This window comes from Taudactylus pleione, unplaced genomic scaffold (assembly GCF_031769625.1).
Source record: "Taudactylus pleione unplaced genomic scaffold, aTauple2 ptg000381l, whole genome shotgun sequence".
Classification (NCBI taxonomy): Eukaryota; Metazoa; Chordata; class Amphibia; order Anura; family Myobatrachidae; genus Taudactylus; species Taudactylus pleione.
Genome location: NW_028284782.1, coordinates 385827 through 399757, shown reverse-complemented (window position 1 = coordinate 399757; position 13931 = coordinate 385827). Strand labels below are relative to the sequence as shown.

The 13931-nt window shown below is 46.9% G+C and overlaps 1 protein-coding gene across 2 annotated transcripts in view; it reads right to left on the bottom strand.

Annotated features, from left to right (window-relative positions):
• The window catches only part of IL2RG (interleukin 2 receptor subunit gamma), a 97989-nt gene that overhangs the window by 68365 nt on the left and 15693 nt on the right, over positions 1-13931 (bottom strand). The window contains exon 1 of one of the 2 annotated variants that reach the window (XM_088445470.1): positions 3797-3846. The exons of the other annotated variant lie outside the window; for it this stretch is intronic. The gene's annotated coding sequence lies outside the window, so the exon portion shown is untranslated. Of the gene's footprint in view, positions 1-3796; positions 3847-13931 lie in introns of those variants that run through there. 2 annotated transcript variants of the gene reach the window in all.

Here is a 13931-nt window from a genome sequence, read left to right as displayed (position 1 = left end):
TTGAAATTATGATTGAAAGAAATTACCACTGGGCACCCAGGCTCAGTTTGGGAGTGTTGAGCTGCCATTAGGCTAAGACACTTTAACATGTTCTGTACTTGGCAGCGGAATGGTAAAGAGAACCAAATGTGTGGCTAAAATTTGTAGATGACGTGTGCTAAGTAAGAAAAGTGGGCGTTTTAATTATACCGGCATGCGCTCACTCTGCCGTCGCTCTCTAAGACATAGAGGGTGTCCTTATACCAGACAGTGCGATCGCGGAATTTGCATACTCGGCCCCTTTTGGATGCGAGCGATCGCGTCTTAGCGTCCAGGTCTGAATCGACCCCACAGTCCTTATGCTAATTATAAAGTTTACATTTGGACAATGAAATTCTTGTGGATGCCTGAGGTGGCCAAGTTAATGCATTGAGATTACACTTATTTCACAGTGGTGAAAACAAACTTACACACCTGTGTCCACACCAAAGTGCACAAACATTTCTGCTCAACAGATTTTTAGGACGGGGGGAAGCCAAGATATCACTTTGGCGCCTGAAAGTTGCCTCATGAGGAGCAGCTGGAGTAACCCACCACACCACCTACCTGATTCAAGGGTTAAACAGTAGTAATGCAGGGATCTCACAAGCAGGAGCTACTGTATACAGTGAAAACTTGGAGCATACAGGCTTTGCTTGTCATTATAGTGAATCTAGTGCAGAATTAACCATTAAGCTCTAAACTCACTGTGAGAACAGGGGGCACCGAATTAGTGGTGGTATAGCATAAGTAGCCAGCCCTAGTGGCTGTAGCAGGGTCCGGGGAGCCTGGGGAACATCCGTGGCTAATGGACCCCAGAGGAGAGAGACCCGCAGCATAGCAGCACATATTAAGTAGCGCATGATGTAAGTTGGACCTGCTGTGAGAGCCGTGGCAGGTCCTAGTACCCGCCAGCTCTGCCTGCTCTTCCAAGAACATTGACTGGTGCCTCCCCCATTCCGTTGCATATGGGTATGGGCAGTGGTGTCATAAGGGGGGTGCAGGGGAGCGGGCTGCACCCGGGTGTCACCCGTCGAGGGGTGACATCAAAGTGCTGACTCCTCCTCAGTGACAGGAGCTACAGTGCAGCACTCGGCTCCTGACACTGAGGGGGTGCCGGCACTGCACATAGACTGGACCCCTCCAGGGGCCCCGTGAGTAACTAAAATGGGGGTACGGCCAGTAAGGCCATGCCCCCTACCCACAAGACCATGCCATCGCTCACGAGGCCATGCCCCCTTATTCCGGCACTGCTTTGCCCCGCGCACTACTACCCTCCCCACACTGGGTGTGACAGCGGGAAGGGACGCCACTAGGGATGGGACACTTTCTACTTTAAGATGATACCTACTGATGGCATCTAGAATTACTGGATTAGGGCACATTTGACATTCCCCTATTCTGTAACAGATATTGCACTTCAGCCATCCAATCCTGGCACATTGTTCAGGCTGAAAAGTAAGTACTGCAGCCTTAAGTTGATCCAGGATCCTAGGTATGTGTGCTCGGCGGTCTGTGTTAGCAGAGTAGTATGGTGACAGCAGATAGTATTAGCAGAGTAGTATGGTGACAGCAGATAGTAGTAGCAGAGTAGTATGGTGACAGCAGAAAGTAGTAGCAGAGTAGTATGGTGACAGCAGATAGTAGTAGCAGAGTAGTATGGTGACAGCAGATAATAGCAGAGTATTATGGTGACAGCAGATAGTAGTTGCAAGTAGTATGGTGACAGCAGATAGTAGTAGCAGAATAGTATAGTGACAGCAGATAATACTAGCAGAGTAATATGGTGACAGCAGATAGTAGTAGCAGAGTAGTATGGTGACAGCAGATAGTAGTAGCAGAGTAGTATGGTGACAGCAGACAGTAATAGCAGAGTAGAATGGTGACAGCAGATAGTAGTAGCAGAGTAATATGATGAAAGCAGATAGTAGTAGCAAAATAGTATGGTGACAGCAGATAGTAGTAGCAGAGTAATATGATGAAAGCAGATAGCAGTAGCAGAGTAGTATAGTGACAGCAGAAAGTAGTAGCATAGTAGTATGTTGACAGCATATAGTAGTAGCAGAGTAGTATGGTGACAGCAGATAGTAGCAGAGTATTATGGTGACAGCAGATAGTAGTTGCAAGTAGTATGGTGACAGCAGATAGTAGTAGCAGAATAGTATGGTGACAGCAGATAATAGTAGCAGAGTAATACGGTGACAGCAGATAGTAGTAGCAGAGTAGTATGGTGACAGCAGATAGTAGCAGAGTAGTATGGTGACAGCAGATAGTATTAGCAGATTAGTATGGTGACAGTAGATAGTAGTAGCAGAGTAATATGGTGTCAGCAGATAGCAGTAGCAGAGTAGTATGGTGACAGCAGAAAATAGTAGCAGAGTAGTATGGTGACAGCAGATAGTAGTAGCAGAGTAGTATGGTGACAGCAGATAGTAGCAGGGTATTATGGTGACAGCAGATAGTAGTTGCAAGTAGTATGGTGACAGCAGATAGTAGTAGCAGAGTAATACGGTGACAGCATAGTAGTAGCAGAGTAGTATGGTGACAGCAGATAGTAGCAGAGTATTATGGTGACAGCAGATAGTAGTAGCAGAGTAGTATGGTGAGAGCAGATAGTAGTAGCACAGTAATACGGTGACAGCAGATAGTAGTAGCAGAGTAGTATGGTGACAGCAGATAGTAGCAGAGTAGTATGGTGACAGCAGATAGTAGTAGCAGAGTAGTATGGTGACAGCAGACAACAATAGCAGAGTAGTATGGTGACAGCAGATAGTAGTAGCAAAGTAGTATGGTGACAGCAGATAGTAGTAGCAGAGTAATATGATGAAAGCAGATAGCAGTAGCAGAGTAGTATAGTGACAGCAGAAAGTAGTAGCAGAGTATTATGTTGACAGCATATAGTAGTAGCAGAGTAGTATGGTGACAGCAGATAGTAGCAGAGTATTATGGTGACAGCAGATAGTAGTTGCAAGTTTTATGGTGACAGCAGATAGTAGTAGCAGAATAGTATGATGACAGCAGATAATAGTAGCAGAGTAATACGGTGACAGCAGATAGTAGTAGCAGAGTAGTATGGTGACAGCAGATAGTAGCAGAGTAGTATGGTGACAGCAGACAATAGTAGCAGAGTAATATGATGAAAGCAGATAGTAGCAGCAAAGTAGTATGGTGACAGCAGATAGTAGTAGCAGAGTAAAGCTGTCACAGATATGCATAGAGGAATGTTCTTAGTGCAGTAGTGCTCCAGATAAGTCGTTCAACCCAGGTACATTACACATGTATTGGCTAACTGTACTTGAATTTAAATGATATAGTGCAAGCAGTGAGGCTGACTGAGAGCAGAGCAAAGTGTCTTGCATGACAAAATGTATGCAGGAAGAAATGTAATGAAATGTAATAACTTCACAAATTTATTATGAAGCATGAATAGATTGGTTATAGAAATATATCAACCTGATTGGTACAGTACTAACACATATGACCAAAAGCCTTCATTATTTGGAAAGTGCAGACATTTTGTCGATTTAGCTAAGAAATTTAAAGCAGCAACTTTAAATAGAAAATTAACCTGGATTTAAACATTTGCCACTTTAAATATCACCACTAAATCACCAAAATCAAAGCCCTTTATAAACCACACAGGCTACTAGAGATGAGCTGGTCTGGTCCTCCAAGAACCGGACCCACCCGAACATTGCAATTCCGAGTTGGATCTAAGTCCGGCTCGGGTTTTCCCACCTGACTCGGATCCAAAAAACGAGGCATAATGTCATCCTACCACTGTTGGATTCCCACGGGTTTTGGATCCTATAAAGGTCCTGGTGATCAGCGCCATTTTCACTCCGGCTGTGTAGAGTGTACATAACAGATGTGCTCTGTTCTTCTCTGCTGTTCAAGAGTGCAGTGTTGTAGTTGTTCAAGAGTGCAGTGTTGTTGGACTGGGGCTGCAGTACATAAAGTGTATTACAACAGGTCTGACCTTAACATGGACACGGACATCTCAAGTATAGGGTATTTACCCCCCTCATTTTTCAAAGGGACATAATGCTCCCAAAAAAGGGGAATTAGCCTCTTGTGGAAGGGCCAGGGAAGAGATAGGGGAGGACAGGAGATGCTGGGGATGAAATAAGAGGAATCTACAAGTGAGAATGATAACTAGAATGAAACTGTCATGCAACTACACATTGTAACTATTCCTTCTGTTACAAAGATGCTGATCTCTGTGCAGCTGGAATCAGTCTCCACTGCTGGTCATTCTGCTGCTCTCAGCAGTGACTCATCTCTGTTATAAGTACAAATAGTGTATATCTGCCTGCAGTATCCTTCTACAATAACCAGTAAACCCTGTGTTTTTTAACAATCTGTGTTATAGAAACCATCTACAGATCTGGCACACACTTTAACACAATTTGTGTTAGATTCAGTAGATTATCACACTGCAGTTGTAGACTGCTAAGACAGTGTAGAAGTCAGGGCCGGATTAAAGGAGGGGCGACAGGGGCGATCGTCCCTGGGCCCCCACACACAGAGGGGCCCCCACACAAGGTCAGTGTGACACCTGTTCCTGTAATGAGGCTCACTGCCGCGATTCGCTATTAATGTATGAAGCGGCACAGTCAGTGCCGCTGCATACAGCGCAGAGCGGCTCCCGAGTCTTCTCACCGGCGCCACGTGACAAATTACATCCGCGACGCCGTTGAGAGGACCATGGAGCAGCTCTGCCGGGAGGAGGTCAAGCCTGCACGCGAGCATTCAGGTAAGTCAGCGGCGGTGGCTTTGAGGGTGGGAGGGCAGATGGCTTAGGGGGAAGCTCCATATGGCTTGAAGGGTCCCCCGCAATTTAGTTGCCCTGGGGCCCCCCCAAGCCTTAATCCGGCCCTGGTACAAGTATCAGTCTGGCCATCCACTATACAATTTTCTGTCAGATACTGTATCTGTCCAATCTGACTGGTTGGAATGAAAACCTGGTAATGTATGGGAGCAAATGACAATCGTCCATTTGCTCACAAACACTGGAAAACAGCCAAAAATGGTTGTTCAGACAAATTGGTTAAAACACACAAATTTAACCAATTTGAACAAATTTATTTGTCCTTTTTTCAGTGTTTAAAACCATATGATCGACTGTCATTTGCTCCCATGCATTAATAGTTTTCCATTCCAACCAGCCAGATTGGACAGATATCTGACAGAAAATTGTATAGTGTTTCAGGTGTATAATATTCTCATGGGTGCTTAGATATTACTATATTAAAGCAAATAATGTTTAGAGCACTTGAGAATTTTTTCACTTTTCACACTGATAGTTACTCTCAGGGAAAATTCTTCTTGATACTTATTCATGACCACAGGCAGATGTCAGACCCAGTGATACATTTATGTGCTCAGGTTAAATGTCTGCTAGTAACATGCATGCAGTTCTATTGAGAACACTTTCACTCGATCCTAGCTACTGTATATGGCAGGAATGTGTCTGGTGTCACTCTGGCCAAAATATAATTACAGCAAATTAGTGGGTGTGTAGATCACCTTCTCCAACATATACATATTATGGTCCTTATATTTGAGGAGTAGTGGTCTTTACATCAGATGTTCTGTTGCTGTGTCAGCTATAATCAGGAAATGTCACTGCAGAGTATATTACCCCTCCTGTCTGTAAATAAAAACAGATTGGCACACAAAATATCAACATGGGTTTAGGTCGACAGGCACAAAAGGTCGACAGGTACAAAAGGTGTTGACCTTTTGTATCTGTTGATCTATTGACTGTCAACCAACTGGTGTTGACCTATACAGTATCGACCTTTTTAATGTAAATCTATTATACCCAACTGGCTACTAAGCAATATGCTACTGCTGATATTAGACTCCATGGACTGTGCCAGGGCAAACACTGGGTCAGATTCACTGTAAGTTGACGCAGTTGCAGCCACCATTGCATCTTTTGCTACAAACATTACTGTGAATTTATGATAATGTTGTGGCCGATGGTCTTCCTACCAAAATGTCCACAAGTGCGGCGTTAATAACGCCACTCTGCATATTAAGACACTGTTAAGGCTCAGGTCAGACAATAGGGTATTAGTCCCGCAACAGCCTTGAGGGCTGGTATACCTTGGCTTGATGCGGCCATGTAGCAGCCTTGAGGGCTGGAAATGCCTTGGTTGGCTGTGGCCTGTGGGCCAGTAAGATGAGATCCGGCCTTTGGGCCGGTAGCAGCCCTGGCTGGTTGTGGCATGAGGGCCAATAAATTGAGATGTGGCCTCTGGGCCAGTAGCAGCCTCTGGACTGAGTAGCAGCCTTGAGGGCTGGAAAACCTTGGCTTGATGCCGCCTCTGGGTTGAAATATTAGTCACTGAGTGGAGTAGCAGCCTCTGGGCTGTGTAGCAGCCTTGAGAGCTGAAAGACTTGGCAAGAAGACGCTGAGGTGTGCTCTGTGCCGCCGGGATGACACTAGCAATTATACACAAGATTGCATACACAAGACGCTGAGGTGCACTAGGTGCCGCCGGGATGACACCACCGGTAATACACAAGGTTGTGTACAATGGATGCTGAGGTGCGCTTAGTACCGCCAGGGTGACACTAGTTGTAGTACACAAGATCGTGTACTCTGACATGTGACCTGTGTCGCTGAGTTGACACAAGCCACAGGACTGCACACTCTGGACACTGAGTGCAGTCTATGCTGCCTGGATGACACAAGTGGAAGGAGGCAGGAATGCAGACCATGCCATCAAGATGACACAAGCAGCAGGTAGTACAAATGCGGACCGTGTCGCCTAGATGACACAAACGACAGGAACAATGAAGCTGACTGGATACAGGTAACTTGACTGAATACAGGAGACCACGCTAGAACCGGAAACATGTGAAATGCTATCACCGGCATCGAAGCAGCGTTCACAGGAGAAGGTCATGGACGCAGGAGCCAATCCGGGCTGATCCCAGAATGAATGACAGGAGGTAGGTGGAGCTTCAGCAAACGCTGGCCCGGCGTTCACCTCGCACAGAATTAGCAGTGCGGTGGCTTGTGACAGTACCCCCCCCCCTTGACGAGGGGTTACCTAAACCCTGGTTTGCCTGGAAAGTCCAAGCGGAATCTTTTTTCAGGGCAGGAGCATGCAAAAAGTTTTCTGGGATCCAGGAACACTCCTCTTGTCCAAACCCCTTCCAGTGGACCAGAAACTGTTGAGATCACAAGGAAATTCTGGAGTCTAGGATCTTCTCCATGCCCCAGGACGAACACAGGTGGAGGTCTGATCAGATGTCTACGAGGAACTTGGAGGAAAGAAACACCTGTTTCAGCTGGGAGCAATGAAAGGTATTATTGATCCTAAGAGTCCTCGGTAATCTCAGTCGAAAGGCCATATGATTCGCTTCAGCAATAATACAAAATGAGCCAATGAACTTGGGCCCCAATTTTTGTGACCTCTGACGTAGATTAATATTTCTACTTGACAGACAGACCAAGGGCCAAATGTAATAGGTAGTCTGTTTTGGTAAATTGCGAGTTTGGTGCTAAACTCGCAATTTTTCACAACTATCCAATGTAATAGGGTGTCTGTTCACTAAAACTCACATTTTTCCGAGTTACTAAAACTCTCCATTCTCAAACTCGCATCCAGATGTTTTCACATTGAAAACAATCAACTCGCCCAATGTAATAGAGTGTCTGTTTCAGACTCGCAAAAAAAAGATTACCAAAAGTCCCCAAATAATAGACCTGCTTCAGGCTAGCGAGTATATCCTGAGCAGGTCAGATTAACACTGAAACATGCACATATCCATGAGATATGTACATGTTTCTGTGTGTACTTATGTTAAATGTTTTAAAATGACATGCACCCCCTCCCCAAAAGCATAACCAGCCCCGGGCTTTATAAAGCCTGTTCTGGTTCTAAAAATACAGGGGCCAAAATGCGTAGGGGGCCCCTGTATATTAAGAACCAGCACAGGGCTTTGTTGAGCTGGTCCTGGTTCTGGAAAATCAGGGGACAAAACGAGTAGGGGTCCCCTGAAAGTTCCAGAACCAGCACCGAACTCTTTCTAGCGGGGGGATAATGCCACAGCCAGGGAAAACCTTTCACCGGCTTCCCCGGCCAAAGCATTATCCCTGACCGCTAGTCAGTCCAGGCCGGGGATCCCTGGGGAGTTGGGTACCCCCCCAATAAAGGGTTACCCCTCTCCAGGGCACCCCAGGCCTAGACTGATAGCCCGGGGCTATCCCCGGCACACTATGGCCGTGGGTGCCGGGTTGATAGTGTTAGTGTAAAGTGTAAAAATGAAGTTTCCATATTGTCTTTAGTTGTAGAACCACAAGTACCAGCAAGCCTTCCCTGCATGCAGGTATTTGGAGAACCACAAATACCAGCATGCGGGGCATTACGGGCCCGCTGGCACTTGTAGTTCCACAACTAAAGAAATACGTAAATAAACATACACCATGTATGGGTGCACCTGAAAAAAAAATCCATACTCACCTCTCCTATGCGTAGATCACGTCCACTTGTCCAAGTAGGAAATCCAGGGGTTAAAATAAAAAAACGCAAAAAACCCGATCCATGCCGGACTGAGCAAAGGTATGTGTGTACCCCCGCTAGAAAGAGTTCGGAGCTGGTTCTGGAATTTTCAGGGGACCCCTACTCGTTTTGTCCCCTGATTTTCCAGAACCAGCTCAACAAAGCCCTGTGCTGGTTCTTAATATACAGGGGCCCCCTACGCAATTTGGCCCCTGTAGTTTTAGAACCAGAACAGGCTTTATAAAGCCCGGGGCTGGTTATGCTTTTGGGGAGGGGATGCACGTTTTTTTTTTTACACACACACACAGAAGCCATCACAAATCTCACTGATCTGTGATGGCTTTTCTAAGACTCGCACCGTTTAATGCTACTTGCATTAAAAGGTGTCAGTTTACATAGTCCTAAACTCGCCTAAACTCGCAAATGCAGTAGCCTTGAGCTGAAAAGTTCGCAGGCTATTGAATTTGCGAGTTTCAGTACAAACTCGCACTATTTAAAAGTGCGAGAAAGTGCAAGTTTGTACTGTTACTAAAACAGACTACCTATTACATTTGGCCCCAAGTCTCCTATTTTGAAATAACAGGGCCTTTGATGCTTATCAGCCCACACTTTGAACCGACCTGATCAGGGCGGATTGGGATGGAAAACCAGCCCGGGAAATTTAATGGAAGCAGCCCTGAGTGGGGTGGAGTCTGTTGAGTAGGTGTGGTCTGTTGAGGGGGACAGGATCCCTCAAGGGCCTGATTCTGAGTTGAACACAGTTGCGGCCTTCCTTGCATCTTTGCTGCCGTTGCGTTGGCAAACACAAAAAAATTTTGACTCACAGGGAAAAAAAATACACTGGCACCCACAACAAAAAAATAAAACACATTGGCCACCAACATAAAAAAACACATTGGCCCCCACAGGGAAAAAAAACAAAAAAAAAACAAGTACACTCCCCCACATGAAAATAATAACACACTGGCACCCACAAGAAAAATAATAAACACATTGGCCACAACAGGAAAAGATAATACATAATTGCCCCAGTCCCCTACAAAAGACTGACCTGTCTGAAGTACTTGCTGACATGCTTGGATCTGCCCCCCAAGAGTGATGTGTGTTCAGCAGTATAGATCCTGGTACAAGAGCTGTTGGGCATTGCAGTTTATTGTGATCACTGTGGTGCCCAGGCTGGCAGCAGTACCATTGTATGTAACCTGGGATGGGGGGAGACGGTGCCTAGAGGGCCGGGAGGTAGTGTATGTCCCTGGGGCCAGAGAGGTGGGGTGTGGTAGTAGGGCAGGTAGTGTATGTCTCTTGAGCTGGGGAGAGGGTGGGGACGTAAGAAGGAGTTTAGGTCTATGGGATCAGGGGGGGGCAAGGTTGTTTAGTATATGTCTGTAGAGCTGGGGGAGTCGGGCAGGTAGTACTGCTCTCTTATATTACATTATCACTTCACTGGGCATGACAAACAAACTTATATTTATGTTATATATTATATCTATTATGGCGGAGGGGGGGGTTGGGGAGGGATAATACATGTACCTGAGCAGGGGGGTTATATGGGCATGACAAGTAAACTTACATTTATTACAGTATATATTACATTTATTGGGGTGGGGGGATCAGGATCGGGCAGGTAGTACATGTATCAGGATATGGGGGTTATATGCGCATGACAAATAAACAATTTATTTTATATATTATATTTAATTGGTCTAGGGTGGGTGTCAGGATCAGGTGGGTAATACATGTATCTGTGCAGAGGGTTCATATGGGTATGACAACCATATTTGTTTTATATATCATATTATACTTATTAGGTGGGGGGGATCATGATTGGGTCGGTAGTACATGTAGCTGGGGTGGGGGTAAGAGTGTATGTCACATTGGCCAGGAGGGGGGAAGCAGTTTATGTTTAGGGGGAGTGGGCAGAATATACTCAATGCGATCCGCCACTGCTTTCAGCCGCTGGCAGCACCTCCAATGATTTAGCTGCTTGCCACAAACACTGTGCTGCTGCATCTGTGCACTGTGTGTAGTGTGACCTCTCTGCAGGACGGAGGCTGGAGGAGGGCCGCAGGGGGCTGGAGGCGGAGCCGTCAGTGGTGACTGACGGCCCCGTCTCCGCAGAGGCTTATGGGCAGCAGGTCTCCCGTCTGCCTTTTTTTCTTCTAACCTCTGAGCGCACACTGCTGCACTTGAGCAGAAGCTGTGCAGCTGCCCGGTCGGAGCTGAGCTCCAATCGTGGCAGTGGGATGGGGGAGCGGAAGTCCGTGGGAGAGGGGGGTCAATCAATGAAGGGCGTCCGTGGCCAAATGGATTGGCCCAGTGGGAACTGGCCCGGCATCTCGGTGGCCCAATCCGCCCCTGGACCTGATGCCTCAAGCAGAGACTGATGCCCCTTCCTCCAAACTCACCGCAGCCTAGAAACGGATGAATAAGAAGGTGTTCTGGTTATAAAAAGGCTCAAAAGAATTGCTCCAAGGCTGGGCCCCAGAGTTGCAGTTGAAGGGAGAGACGGAGGAAGCAGAATGGCAGGAGTTGTTATAGGCAAATTCTGCAAAGGACAACAGTGAAGCCCAATTGTCTTGGCACTTTAAGATGAAACAGCGGAGGTACTGTTCCAGGGACTGACTGGCCCGCTCCTTCTGCCCATTAGACTGTGGGTGGTAACCCGATGACAGGCTGACATTGATGCCGAGTTCCGCACAAAAGCACCTCCAGGACTGAGCAACAAATTGCGTCCCCCGACTGAGACAATATCCACCGGAAGCCAATGGAGCATGAAGACATGCTGTAAGAACAGTGCAGATAACTCCTTGGCAGATGGTAACTTGGCCAGAGTGATGCAATGCACCATTTTGGAAAAATGGTCTACGATGGTCCAGATGACCGTACAACGAGAAGACACAGGAAGGTCCAACGACAAAGTCCATCACAATGTGGGTCCATGGTTTCGAGGGCGTTGGAAGAGGACACAACAGACCTTGCGGACTAGTCCTATGGGTCTTAATTCTAGAACATACATCACAGGCCAGGACAAACTCCCAAGTGTCTCTCGACATTGACTGCCGCCACACAGATCGAGTCAAAAGTTCAATTGTTCTAGAAATGCCAAGATGACCCCTGTCTTGGAGGAATAAAAGTCCTTCAACACCACTTTACAAAGTCTCTCAGGAACAAACAGCAGACCTGATGGCATACTAAGAGGAGCTTCAGCTTGACAAGCCCTGAGAGAATCTGCCAGGGTCCAGGTGACCGCACAATGGATCCTGGAAGCCAGAATGATAGACTTTTCCCGAAACCCTGGGAGGTTCACAGACAGAGAAGCTTCGAGACAGGGCATCTGCTTTAATATTCTTGGACCCAGGTCAAAACAAAATTACATAATTAAAGCAGGTGAAGAAAAGGGCCCATTGTGCCTGCCTCGTGTTCAACCTTTTCACCGTCTCAATGTAGGCCAGGTTTTTGTGATCAGTGAGAACTGTCACCACATAGTTAGCCCCCTCCAACCAATGCCTCCAGTCCTCAAAGGCCCACTTAATCACCAACAGCTCCCGGTTGCCCACATCATAGTTCTTCTCCGATGTGAATGAGGTTGTATGCGCCTCTGAGATGAATCTTAGAGAAGATGGATGCCTCACGCAGTTGATCAAAGAGCACCAAGATGAGCAGCAAGGGATATGCATTCTTGACTGTGATTTTGTTCAGTCCACGAAGTCAATGCAGGGTCGGAGAGATCCGTCCTTCTTCTCGACGAAGAAGACCCCCGCTCCCACTGGGGATTTGGATGGACAAATGAAGCCTTTGTCCAGAGCCTCCTCAATATAGTCCTGCATGGCTTTATCCCTCTGGAATGGGCAAGGCATATAATCGGTCATTTGGAAGCCTGGCACTGGGTAACAAATCAATGGCGCAGTCAAAGGGATGGTGGCAGGACATCAGCATTTTTCTTAGAGAAAACTTCGGCTAGGTCACGATATGGAGCCGGAATGGATGAAGCGACAGCAGCAGCAGCCAGACGAATAGGCCAGGACAGACATTGAAAGAAGCATGATGTATCCCATTAGAGAATTTCACCGGTCTGCCACTGGATCATGGGGTTATGCTTCTTCAACCAGGGTAACCCCAAGACCACCAGATCCAAAGGACACTGCAGGAGAAGAAACAAAAGTTCCTCACGATGTAGGACACCAACCGACAGCTGCAAAGGAGGAGTCCGGAAAAGCACTGGGGGCTCAGAAAGACTGGTCTCATCCAGTCTAATCACCAACACAGGAGTGGATAATGACAGCAGGGTCCGACCCAAAGTCTGGAAGAAGGACAAGTCCATGAAATTATCCCCTGCACCACTGTTGACAAATGCAGGGACGGAGACCTGCGTGTTGGAAAGATGAATAACTGTGGTTATCAGGACAGAATTTTCTGGGGAGACGGATGCAAGACCTAGATGTACCTCCCCTAGTTCACCTACTGTAGACCTTGCCTTTTCCCGACTTCAGAGGACAAAGTTGAGCCACATGACCTCTACCACTACAGTACAGACATAAACCCGAGCGTCTCCTCAGTTTCTCTTCGGGCATAAGACGAAATGCTCCCAGCTGCATAGGTTCATCTGAGTCAGATGGAGCCATCCACAATGGAGATTGAGGGGTTTGAGAAGGTAACTTCTTCTCCACTCTGCATTCCTGGAGCCATCGGTCGACATGAATTGCCAAGCTCTTGAGGTCATCCAGGGAACTTGGGGCAGGACACTGGACCAGAATATCCTTAATTTCGTCTGATAAACCCCAACAAAACTGACTTTGCAAGGCTGGATCGTTCCATCCTGCATATACAGCCCACTAGCGAAACTCTGTACAATAATCTTACGCAGCTCTATTCTCCTGCTACAGTGACATAAGACTTGCCTCTGCCATGGCCGCCTTATCCGGGTCATTGTAGAGCAACATAAAGCAGAAAATAATGCCTCAACTCTCTGTAGGGCCGGACTGGATGAAGGAAGCCCAAAGGCCCAGGTTTGTGGATTGCCCTGAAGTAAGGAAATAATAATGCATACTTGTTGGGTCTGAGAACCCAAGGACCTGGGCTGGAGTCTGATGTTGAGCTTACAGCTCTCTCTAAAGTTCAGAAAATCCTTCCAGCTTCCGGAGAACTGGTCAGGCATTTAAGTTTTGACTCCACAATAGTGGGAGCAGTGGTACCACGAGTCTCCTCCACATGGAGAGAAAGTTCCTGCACTTTTTGTGTCAGTATCGGGATCTGGCCAGTCAGAATCTGAGCCAGTTTCTGACTGGGGTCCAAGATAGAGGATCACAATACCCTGAAACAATATAAATGTATACTGTATGCGTGGCCGGTGATAATGTTAAGGCTCAGGTCAGACAATAGCGTATTAGTCCC